The sequence below is a fragment of the Triticum dicoccoides genome, chromosome 2B, assembly GCF_002162155.2.
Source record: "Triticum dicoccoides isolate Atlit2015 ecotype Zavitan chromosome 2B, WEW_v2.0, whole genome shotgun sequence".
NCBI classification, from domain to species: domain Eukaryota; kingdom Viridiplantae; phylum Streptophyta; class Magnoliopsida; order Poales; family Poaceae; genus Triticum; species Triticum dicoccoides.
The window spans coordinates 492,884,750-492,897,660 of record NC_041383.1 but is presented as its reverse complement, the minus strand read 5'-3'; positions in this window follow the sequence as shown (position 1 = coordinate 492,897,660).

The following is a 12,911-nucleotide window of genomic DNA, read 5'->3' as shown; positions in this document are numbered from 1 at the left end:
TCTAAAAAGTATAAGTGAAGCACATAGAGCGAAACTATCTAGCTCAAAAGATATAAGTGGAGCACATAGAGTATTCTAATAAATTCCAAATCATGTGTGTCTCTCCCAAAAGGTGTGTACAACAAGGATGATTGTGGTAAACTAAAAACAAAGACTCATATCATACAAGACACTCCAAGCAAAACACATATCATGTGGCGAATAAAAATATAGCTCCAAGTAAAGTTACCGATAGACGAAGACGAAAGAGGGGATGCCATCTGGGGCATCCCCAATCGTAGGCTCTTGGTTGTCCTTGAATATTACCTTGGGCTTCCTTGGGCATCCCCAAGCTTAGGCTCTTGCCACTCCTTATTTCATAGTCCATCGAATCTTTACCCAAAACTTGAAAACTTCACAACACAAAACTCAACAGAAAGCTCGTAAGCTCCGTTAGTATAAGAAAATAAATAACCACTTTTGGTACTGTTGTGAACTCATTATAGATTCATATTGGTGTAATATCTACTGTATTATAACTTCTCTATGGTTCATACCCTCCGATACTACTCATAGATTCATCAAAATAAGAAAACAACACATAGAAAACAGAATCTGTCAAAAAAAGAACAGTTTGTAGTAATCAGTATCAAACGTATACTTATGGAACTCCAACAATTCTGAAATAAATTGGTGGACCTGAGAAATTTGTCTATTAATCATCTGCAAAAAGAATCAACCTAAAATCACTCTCCAGTAAAAAATGGCAGCTAATCTCATGAGCGCTAAAGTTTCTATTTTTTACAGCAAGATCACAAAGACTTCACCCAAGTCTTCCCAAAGGTTCTACTTGGCACAAACACTAATTAAAACATAAAACCACATCTAACCAGAGGCTATATGAACTATTTATTACTAAACAGGAGCAAAACCAAAGGACAAAAGTAAAATTGGGTTGCCTCCCAACAAGCACTTTTCTTTAATGCTTTTTAGCTAGGCATGATGATGACAATGATGCTCACGTAAAAGATAAGAATTGAAATATAACGGGAGAATCATTGAGCATATGACTAGCACATTTAAGCCTAACCCACTTCCTATGCATAGGGGTTTTGTGAGCAAACAACTTATGGGAACAAGAATCAACCAGCATAGGAAGGTAAAACAAGCATAGCTTCAAGATTTTCAACACATAGAGAGGAAACTTGATATTATTGCAATTCCTACAGGCATATATTCCTCCCTCATAATAATTTTCAGTAGCATTATGAATGAATTCAACAATATAACCAGCACCTAAAGCATTCTTTTCATGATCTACAAGCATAGAAACTTTATTACTCCCCACATAAGCAAAATTCTTCTCATTCGGAATAGTGGGACTATCATAAGAGACTCGAATACTATAAATTGTTTCCACATTAAAAGAGTAATGTTTAGAAAAAGGGTAATCATAATCATGACAAGTTTTATAAATATAATCATCACTACTTTTTATAGCATAAGTTTCATCACAATAATCATCATAAGTAGCAACTTTGTTCTTATCATAATCAATTGAGGCCTCTTCCAAAATAGTGGATTCATTAGTAAATAAAGTCATGACCTCTCCAAATCCACTTTCATAAATATCACAATAAGATTCAACATCGTCCAAAATAGTGGGACCATTACTTCCTAAAGTTGACACTCTTCCAAACCCACTTTCATCAATATAACCATCATAAATAGGAGGCATGCTATCATCATAATAAATTTGCTCATCGAAAGTTGGGAGGCTAAAAATATCATCTTCATTAAATGTAGCATCCCCAAGCTTGGGACAAACATTAATTGCAGCAAATATATTCTCAAACATGTCATTCTCATCAAACATAGCATCCCCAAGCTTGGGCCTTTTCATATCATAAGCATAATCACTCTCATCATTAATAGTATGGATAACACCAATAGTATAGCAATTATCATCATCACAATGAGTAGTAGGAGCAACATCATTTGACAGGAATACCTTTTTACCTTTGCTTCTTCGTCTTTTCTTTTTCTTCTTCACATCATGTGTGGGTCTAATCCTCTTTTTGGAGCTCCATATTAATGAGATTGGTTGAATAGAAAGCTCCTCCTCATTACCTGATTCATCATAAGTAATAATAGGAGGATATTGGGGAGTCTCTTCCCTTTCATTAGTATTCTCTTCATCTTCTATTTGCTTTCTTTTCTTTATGTAATTGGCAATATAAGGATTTTCAATGCAATTCACCGTACAATAATTACAAATTTCCTCTAGATCAATATCAAGGAATTTCTCAAGGTTATATTCGGGAATATCCTTAGTCTCACGTTTCATTTCTTCATAACCCAAAAGCAAACTAAGTTCATTATGATGTGCAAGGGAAATCAAGTCATCATAATTTTTGGACACGATTCGATCATGAAACAATTTGCATCGGAGATTGAAATGGCCACTTCATTGGAAAGTTCACAAGTACGGCGAAGATATTTTAAATTTTCAGCACAAACATCTAGCCTTTCTTGCAACCATTTAGTTTCTAAATACTTATGCCTCTTGCAAAATCTATATTCCCTATTTGGTGTGTACTTGCAAACTCTATGCACTCCACAAAAATTGGCATGCTTATAAGAGACATTTTCATCATGACTAGTGCAATCATCATTAGTACTATGGATATTCAAAGAGTTCATACTAACAACATTGCAATCATGCTCATCATTTAAAGATTTAGTGCCAAACATTTTATAGACTTCTTCTTCTAGCACTTGAGCACAATTTTCCTTTCCATCATTCTCACGAAAGATATTAAAAAGATGAAGCGTATGAGGCAAACTTAATTCCATTTTTTGTAGTTTTCTTTTATAAAGTAAACTAGTGATAAAACAAGAAACAAAAAGATTCGATTGCAAGATCTAAAGATATACCTTCAAGCACTCACCTCCTCGGCAACGGCGCCAGAAAAGAGCTTGATGTCTACTACACAACCTTCTTCTTGTAGACGTTGTTGGGCCTCCAAGTGCAGAGGTTTGTAGGACAGTAGCAAATTTCCCTCAAGTGGATGACCTAAGGTTTATCAATACGTGGGAGGCGTAGGATGAAGATGGTCTCTCTCAAACAACCCCGCAACCAAATAACGAAGAGTCTCTTGTGCCCCCAACACACCCAATACAATAGTAAATTGTATAGGTGCACTAGTTCGGTGAAGAGATGGTGATACAAGTGCAATATGGATGGTAGATATAGATTTTTGTAATCTGAAATTATAAAAACAGCAACGTAACTAATGATAAAAGTGAGCACAAACGGTATTACAATGCGTTGAAACAAGGCCTAAGGTTCATACTTTCACTAGTGCAAGTTCTCTCAACAATAATAACATAACTGGATCATATAACTATCCCTCAACATGAAACAAAGAGTCACTCCAAAGTCACTAATAGCGGAGAACAAACGAAGAGATTATTGTAGGGTACGAAACCACCTCAAAGTTATCATTTCTGATCGATCTATTCAAGAGTCCATAGTAAAATAACACGAAGCTATTCTTTCCGTTTAATCTACCATAGAGTTCGTACTAGAATAACACCTTAAGACACAAATCAACCAAAACCCTAATGTCACCTAGATACTCCAATGTCACCTCAAGTATCCGTGGGCATGATTATACGATATGCATCACACAATCTCAGATTCATCTATTCAACCAACAAAAAGTACTTCAAAGAGTGCCCAAAAGTTTCTACCGGAGAGTCAAGCCGAAAACGTGTGCCAACCCCTATGCATAAGTTCATTGAACCTGCAAGTTGATCACCAAAACATACATCAAGTAGATCACGTGAATATCCCATTGTCACCATAGATAAGCACGACAAGACATACATCAAGTGTTCTCAAATCCTTAAAGACTCAAACCGACAAGACAACTTCAAGGGGAAAACTCAATTCATCACAAGAGAGTAGAGGGGGAGAAACATCATAAGATCCAACTATAATAGCAAAGCTCACGATACATCAAGATCATATCACCTCAAGAACACGAGAGAGAGAGAGATCAAACACATAGCTACTGGTACATACCCTCAGCCCCGAGGGTGAACTACTCCCTCCTCGTCATGGAGAGCGCCGAGATGATGAAGATGGCCACCATTGAGGGATCCCCCCTCCGGCAGGGTGCCGGAACAAGGTCCCGATTGGTTTTTTGGTGGCTACAGAGGCTTGTGGCGGTGGAACTCACGATCTATTGTGCTCCCCGATGTTTTTAGAGTATATGGACATATATAGGCGAAATAAGTCAGTCAGGGGAGCCACGAGGGGCCCACGAGGGTGGGGGCGCCCAGGGGGTAGGGCGCGCCCCCCTGCCTCGTGGCCACCTCGAAGCTTCCTCGACGTCTACTCCAAGCCTCCTGGATTGCTTCCGTTCCAAAAATAACTCTCCCGAAGGTTTCATTCCATTTGGACTCCGTTTGATATTCCTTTTCTTCAAAACACTGAAATAGGCAAGAAAACAACAATCTGGGCTAGGCCTCCGGTTAATAGGTTAGTCCCAAAAATAATATAAAATTGTATAGTAAAGCCCATTAAACATCCAAAACGGGTAATATAATAGCATGGAACAATAAAAAATTATAGATTCATTGGAGACGTATCAAGTACCACCTCTCTTGCAACGCCATGTAGGCCTCTGTTGATACATTGAGGGTGCTGCGGGTGTGATGGCTGTCGGCGGCGGGGAAGAAGACTTTAGACGGCAGATGGTCGGGTCGGGGGATAAATCCTGTTGTCGTGGACGAGGCGGATGTAGGAGCGGCAACGACAAGGTGGACTACGGCGCCGATGAAGCGAGAGGACGCGATGGAAGGATCCTGGTCCAGTGCCGTGGATGAGAGACGTCCATCTCTTGTAGTGGACGATGGGGTAGGGGTAGCGGCTCTGTCAAGGTGGAGGATGGGGTGGCGGACGGAGGAGGCTGGCCGCAGTGGGGAGATTGTCGTGCCGCTGATGGTGTATGAATGGGGAAATGGAGGGGAGGGGGGGTCTCAAACTTTGGGAAGCGCTTCTCTAAAATGTGGGTAAGTTACGAACTTATCCCCCGTTTAAAATTTCGGACATCGCGTCGGTTGGGGATAGGACGGTAATCTAGCATCTCCCAAATATTTGCCGGTAACTATTTCGGGCGAGGAGAAGGTGTTTTGCCGCCCATGGTTGGCGCCCACGGTGTATGAACGGGGCTGACAGGTAGGGCGGTTGTGTCATGTGTGAGGGAAGTTATACATCTACCCCTATTTAAAATATTAGCCTACATCGATTTCAGATGAGGAGAGTTTGTTTTGCCGCCCACCATGTATGAATGGGGAAATGGAGGAAGTGACACATGTCTTTCGGACGAGCTTGAATCGAATGTGTTCTTCCGCCCACGTTTGGCGCCCACCGTGTCTGAATGGGCTCAGAGGCCGTCGTGTCACGTCTAATTGAAGTTACTAGTCTACCCCTATTGATAACAGTGTAAATCCGGTCGATAAGGATGTCAAGTGTCATGGGTAGACAGTAATTTCCATCTCGCAAACACTTGCTTCAGGAAGCCCGCAAATTAGTGGGTGTTTAGCCGCTTCGTTCAAAACTAGGGAGAATTAGCATTCACGTTTGCCCTGGGCCCTGGTAAACTGAATTCAAATCAAATTTGTATTCGATTACGAATATCCACAGATAATTCTATGTTTTATTATTTATTTCTTCAAAACCACAAGAAAGATTTATTCCACCTTTATGTATGATTATGATTTAGAAATGCCATGATCTTCAAATTCAGTAGGTTGGATACACTCCGAGTCAAACAGTTATTTCATCCAATACAATACTCACAGAAAAAACAGTTCACCTTATGTCAATCATACAAGTACTGAGGATTACCTCGCCTAAAAAATTTGGATCATTACAACACATGGACAACATAGGGGGTCTTGCAACATAATCCATTCAGAGACATGACACAACATGCAAGTAGAATAATCTAATGACAATTTCAACTGGTATCTAGAGAAGAACCGGGATTACCCTGGGCTTCAGATAACAGAAACAGCAGGACCTCCTCTGTCTTCAAATGCAACATTCTTACTTCCTCCAACTTTTGGGTTGCTTGCATAATGCGTGCCGCTAATTCCATAATTTCCAGCCTCAAGATAAAGATTACCTCATTCATGGCAGCCACACCATCTCTTTCTGCCTCTAGTAGAGCCTCAAGCACTATAATATATGTGCTCAGACTGCTCTCCGACGGTGTTGCCTCTGAACTGCTACAATCTGCTAACATGGATGGCGCAATGCTTCCACAAATAGATTCTGGGGTTGTACATTGTGTCCTAGTGTGAACGGCATCCTGAAAGGTTTCCGCTGGGCATAAGTAAGAGATAGTTATCGTATGATCCAGGCAGTAAGCTTACATGGTAAACGACATACGAATTATTGCCGAGCATGGCAAGCTATATTTAAATGGTTCGAAGTAGCATCAGCCAAAAATAAATTAAAATGGTAAGATGAAACTAGGGATGTAAGTGGCAAATAAACGACATCCGCCAGTCCCATCTAGTTAGTTTTTGCTAGCTCCCTAGTTCATTTTCCTCAAAAAATAAAAACTCTTTTGAACTATCGTACCACTAGTGGACTTTAATCGGGATTAAACGAGACCCAGTTGACATCCCTTGTTGAAAGGGAGTGTACCATCACTATATTTAAGTTGACAAGGCATCTAAGCAGTTGAAATAATCTGAGAAAGCACTTAATAGTGTGTCCTCATATAAACTACGAAGACAGTCTTGTGATGAAGTTGAGAGGAAAAGTTAATGACTCAAATGAACTAGGCATGCATTTCTTTACGGTAGAACAGCAGGCACTGCTGACATATTGGCCAACTCAGGTATAGCGTAACAACAAACAAGCATTCGAATCAAGCAATACAACAAAGCAGACAACTGAACTATTTGTAATTTGGTAGGATTACTGGTTGAGGGCACAAGCCAATAAATCAGCCCACTCGCATTACATTTCACATGTACTAAAACACACTGGCTTACCACATGTTGCTGTGAAGCCTCGCTGCTGTTGCAATGTTCTTTGAAGATATCGCCAGCATCCCGTGGTTGCAAATCTAGCTATTGTAGTTTATTCTGCACTTTCTATTTAGGTAAAATTAATTTTAATCGCATGCATTGGTCCGAATTGATCATCAATGGTTCATCTAAACTAATGAAAGAAGGGTGTGTGCATACACGACAATATATCTGCTTCCCTCTATTTTTATGCTTGTTCGAGGTGCCAGCCCGAAAAGAACAAATATTTTGCTTGATGGGGTTGGCAGCTCCATAATTAGTAGAAGCATCAAATTAGTCATGACTTGGGAAGATCAATAACACACAAACAAGTAATGAACAGAGGCTCGGAGCAGTGATGTGATAGCTAGCATCAGAAAATGTAGGGTAAAACGAAGAAAAAGCAGCAGAACCAAATGCTAGTTTGCTGATGTGTAATTAAACATAGAGAACATTAAGCAGTCTAATGGAACCAACAAGTGGCATCAAAACAACACCGTTATCATAAATATAGCATTCAAGAAATAAAATAGTACGCAGTGATATCTAGGAAGTACAGTAATACTTAGGACAAAAGTAAAGCATATTAACTATATGTGCACTGGTATGTAATTTAGCACATGTAACTTGTTCACTGCCAGAAGTATGGCCCTACAGGTGCAAGCAGAATAACGCGTCTCATGAAAAACTAAATGATGCCCTGAAGAAATTCAAAGGTGCGATGCTTATGCTAGGAAAGTGAACGTAGGCACCGGCCGTCGGATAATAGTACCTGATTCTCGGCGGCGTATGGGTATCGTTGTCATACTTGATAGCTAAGGATCGTCGATGGTGCTCGTGTTGCGGTTGAGTTTGGGCCGGCTATCGCCATCGCTGAAGCAGCTCCGGTACTATGGTTGCGGCGCCTGTCGACATACAAGAAAGCTCATCTGTGGTAAGTGAACAGTTGCACGATAAAGAGAAAAACCGAAGGAGTACAAATCGAAATAACTCGATGAGGCTGCGGCATCGGTAAAGCAGGGCCGATGGAGTTGAATATGGCATCGAGCAGGTCCGGTGCAGTGGACGAAGGCTTCGGCCGGCGCGTTGTACAATGCTTTCAGTGAGGCGGATCTGTTGCGGCGGGCGAGGGCTTGTATGAAGGGCCAGCGAAGGGGCGGATGAGGGAATTAGTGAAGGGCCTACACTGTGGTGGATGAGGGCGCCCGTTAAGTAGATCCGGTGTGGTAGACCATGATGGCGGTCAAGGAGATCTGGAGTGGTGGAAAAGCCAGTCGCTGAAGCGGCTCTGATAAAGTGGTGAGTTGGAAGTTGGGGGTTCCAAGGTGCGGAAGGTAGATCCGGCGGGGTGTGAGGTCCACCGCTGCGGCGGAGGACTAGATTCGGCGGCTTGTCGTGGTTGGGGGGGGCAGTCAGGGAGGGGCTCTGGGGAAGAATGTTGGGGGCAAAGAGGGAAAAACAATGGAGTTACCAAAGCCGCCCTTTTTCGCTCATGTGGCAGGGGTAAAACAGGAATATCGTAGGACTAAACTTTCGGGCACGAGATATTTCGATGTGAGCGGGAAGTTTGAAAGCTTTTGGCGCCTGAAATTATATTCTGCTCTTGTACGACCGACTATGATATCATGGCCGACAATTTGTTTGTTTTGCACGCCAAAAAAGTGCAAGTTTTGAAAATCAATGTCTCCAACTCGAAACTTAGATTGTCCATTCAATTCAAATATGGATCATTGAGCTACTACAAGCAAATACCATCATACGGTCCAATTCAAATGAAATTCCAAATGTGTTTATCATAAATATGATGATAGAAGCAAAAATGTATATGTGTATGAATAAAGTGGATGATTATAAAGTTTGAACATGCCTGTATGTGTATATCTCTAGGTTTTGGTATATGAATTTGAAATCACGAAATCCCGGCTTAAAAAATGTACCTCCGTTTAAATGAAATACAAAAGCTAATGATGGAGTCAAATTCCAAAATTCCAATCTTAGGTTTGTAATTCTGGTACATCAAGGTATATCACACATGTTCAAAAGTATCATTATCTCATAGTCCAAACTGTGAAACAAATTGATCAACCATGAGTGCACAATATCTCAATTACGCTAAAGTCCCTCAAATACAGACACCTCACTCTTTATCTGAAGCCACCCCCCCTCGTCGCGCCCACACACATAGAGAAGTTGTTGTCTCCCTCAAACACCAACACATGAGCACACTAACACCCCTCTCTCTTCTAAAGTCCGGACCCCAATATAGGTCTCTATCACTTTGTCTCTCGGGCATGCACACATCTCTTCCCCCACTCTCTAGGTCTCCCAACATCTCTCTTTCCCAAGCACACGCACTATGTAGAGTGTATCTTTCCCATACACACAAAATGTCGCCCCAAACGTCTATCTCCCTAGTTATGTGGTTCTCGCGCACTCACCTCACACACCATCCCCACTTCAAACAAGCACACTTTGTCTCCTTGTGCACCACTCTCCTCTTTCTATCTCTCCCACATGCGGACCCGCCCCAGCTCTTTCTCCATATACATATATGTCGTGACTCTTTACATAGCTCCCTAATGTATCATCGTTCTCGATCTCGCACATTGTTCTCTACACCATCTATTCTAGATCTCTCATGAAGTCCCTATCACACACACGATGACTCGCTTCCCTTGCGTCTCCGTACATAGGCCAATTTCGAACAACATCAACATTGTCTCCCTATCTATACGCCATTTATGGACACAAACAACCCCTCTCGCCCCCTCTCTTCCTCTCTCTCTATCTCCATCGCTAGCTCTCTCTCTCTCTCGCTCTCGCTCTCACACCCCTCTCCCACACACACACTCGATGTCTCTTCCAAATAGTCTGCTCCCCCCGCCCACACCCATGCTATCCCGCTACTACACATGTCACACCATTCCCCCTTCCCTTATACTAGGTTTATGATATGTCCATTTTGCATCATGCTTTTATATCAATATGTATTACATTATGGGCTGTTATTTCACGTTATGTCACAATACTTATGGCTATTCTCTCTTATTTTACAAGGTTTACATGAAGAGGGAGAATGCCGGCAACTGGAATTCTGGGCTGGAAAAGGAGCAAATATTGGAGGCCTATTCTGCGTAACTCCAAAAGTCCTGAAACTCCACGGAATATCTTAAAATAAATAAAGAAAAATTGTCTCCAAAGATGAAGGCCAGGGGCCCACACCCTGCTCACGAGGGTGCCCCCCTGGGGCGCTCCCCCTACCTCATGGGCCCCCTGGTGGCTCTCCGATGCCCATCTTCTCCTATATGAAGTCTTTCGAGGAAAAAACCAGAAGCAACCTTTCGGGACGAGACTCCACCGCCACGAGGCGGAACCTTGGCGGAACCAATCTAGGGCTCCGGCAGAGCTGTTTTGCCGGGGACACTTCCCTCCGGGAGGGGGAAATCATCACCATTGTCATCACCAACGCTCCTCTCATCGGGAGAGGGAAATCTCCATCAACATCTTCACCAACACCATCTCATCTCCAAACCCTAGTTCATCTCTTGTATCCAATTCTTGTCTCCAAGTCCGGGATTCGTGCTAGTAGGTTGCTAGTAGTGTTGATTACTCCTTGTAGTTGATGCTAGTTGGTTTATTTGGTGGAAGATCATATGTTCAGATCCTTTATGCACATTATTACCCCTCTGATTATGAACATGAATATGCTTTGTGAGTAGTTACATTTGTTCCTGAGGACAAGAGATAAGTCTTGCTATTAGTAGTCATGTGAATTTGGTATTCGTTCGATATTTTGATAAGATGTATGTTGTCTAGCCTCTAGTGGTGTTATGTGAACGTCGACTACATAACACTTCACCATTATTTGGGCCTAGAGGAAGGCATTGGGAAGTAATAAGTAGATGATGGGTTGCTAGAGTGACAGAAGCTTAAACCCTAGTTTATGCGTTGCTTCGTAAGGGGCTGATTTGGATCCATATGTTTCATGCTATGGTTAGGTTTACCTTAATACTTTTGTTGTAGTTGCGGATGCTTGCAATAGAGGTTAATCATAAGTGGGATGCTTGTTCAAGTAAGAACAGCACCCAAGCACCGGTCCACCCACATATCAAATTATCAAAGTACCGAACGCGAATCATATGAGCGTGATGAAAACTAGCTTGACGATATTCCCATGTGTCCTCGGGAGCGCTTTTCCTATTATAAGAGTTTTTCCAGGCTTGTCCTTTGCTACAAAAAGGATTGGGACACCTTGCTGCAGTTTATTTACTTTTGTTATTTGTTGCTCGTTACAATTTATCTTATCACAAAACTATTTGTTACCACTTATTTCAGTACTTGCAGATAATACCTTGCTGAAAACCGCTTATCATTTCCTTCTGCTCCTCGTTGGGTTCGACACTCTTACTAATCGAAAGGACTACGATAGATCCCCTATACTTGTGGGTCATCAAGACTCTTTTCTGGCGCGGTTGCCGGGGTGTGAAGCGCCTTTGGTAGGTGGAATTTGGTAAGGAAAAATTTATTTAGTGTGCTCAAATTTTCTGTCACTTGTTACTATGGAAAGTAATTCTCTGAGGGGCTTGTTCGAGGTATCTTCACCCCGTCCAGTAGAGCAAAGAGTTGCTCCTCAACCTACTCAACCTACTGAACCTATTGAAAATTAAACTCCTTTTGAAATTCCTTCGGTATGATGGAAAAACTGCTAGCTAACACTTTTACAGGAGATGGGACAAAGCATCCTGATGAACATCTACGCTATGTGGATGACGTTTGTGGACTATTTAAGCTTGCAGGTATACCCGATGATGCTCTTAAGAAGAAGGCCTTCCCTTTATCTTTGAAGGGAGACACATTGACATGGAATAGGCTATGTGATGATATGAGATCATGGAACTATTAAAGGTTGAAATTGGAATTTCATCAAAAGTATTACCCTATGCATCTTGTTCATCGTGATCGCAATTATATATATAATTTCAGGCCTCGCGAAGGAGAAAGCATCGCTCAAGCTTGGGGGAGGCTTAAATCAATGTTATATTCATGCCCCAATCATGATCTTTGGAGAGAAGTAATTATGCAAAGTTTTTATGCTTGGCTTCCTGATAACAATTGCACCATGCTCGATACTTCTTGTGCTGGCTCTTTTATGATGAATACTATCGAATTTAAATGGAATTTATTGGATAGAATTAAACACAACTCTGAAGATTGGGACCTCGACGAAGGTAAGGAGTCAGGTATGACACCTAAGTTTGATTGTGTTAAATCTTTTATGGATACCGATATTTTCCGTAAGTTTAGCACTAAATATGGACTTGACTCTGAGATAGTAGCCTCTTTCTGTGAATCCTTTGCTACTTATGTTGATCTCCCCAAGGAGAAATGGTTTAAATATCATCCTCCCATAGAAGTAAAAGTAGCTGCACCTATTAAAGTTGAAGAAAAGACTGTCACTTATAATGATCCTATTGTTCCCACTTCTTATGTTGAGAAACCGCGTTTCCCTATTAGAATGAAGGATCATGCTAAAGCTTCAACTGTTGTTCGTAAAAGCAATATTAGAACTTATACACCTCCTGAGCAAGTCAAAGTAGAACCCAATATTTCTATTGTTAAAGATCTCTTGTCTGGTAATATCGATGGACATGTTATTCAATTCCAGGGTGAAACTGCTAGAATTGCTAAACCTTGTGCTAGAGATAAACATAGACCTGTGGTAGGCGTGCCTGTTATTTCTGTTAAAATAGGAGATCATTGTTATCATGGCTTATGTGATATGGGTGCTAGTGCTAGTGTAATACCCATTGACTTATACAGAGAAATTATGCATGATA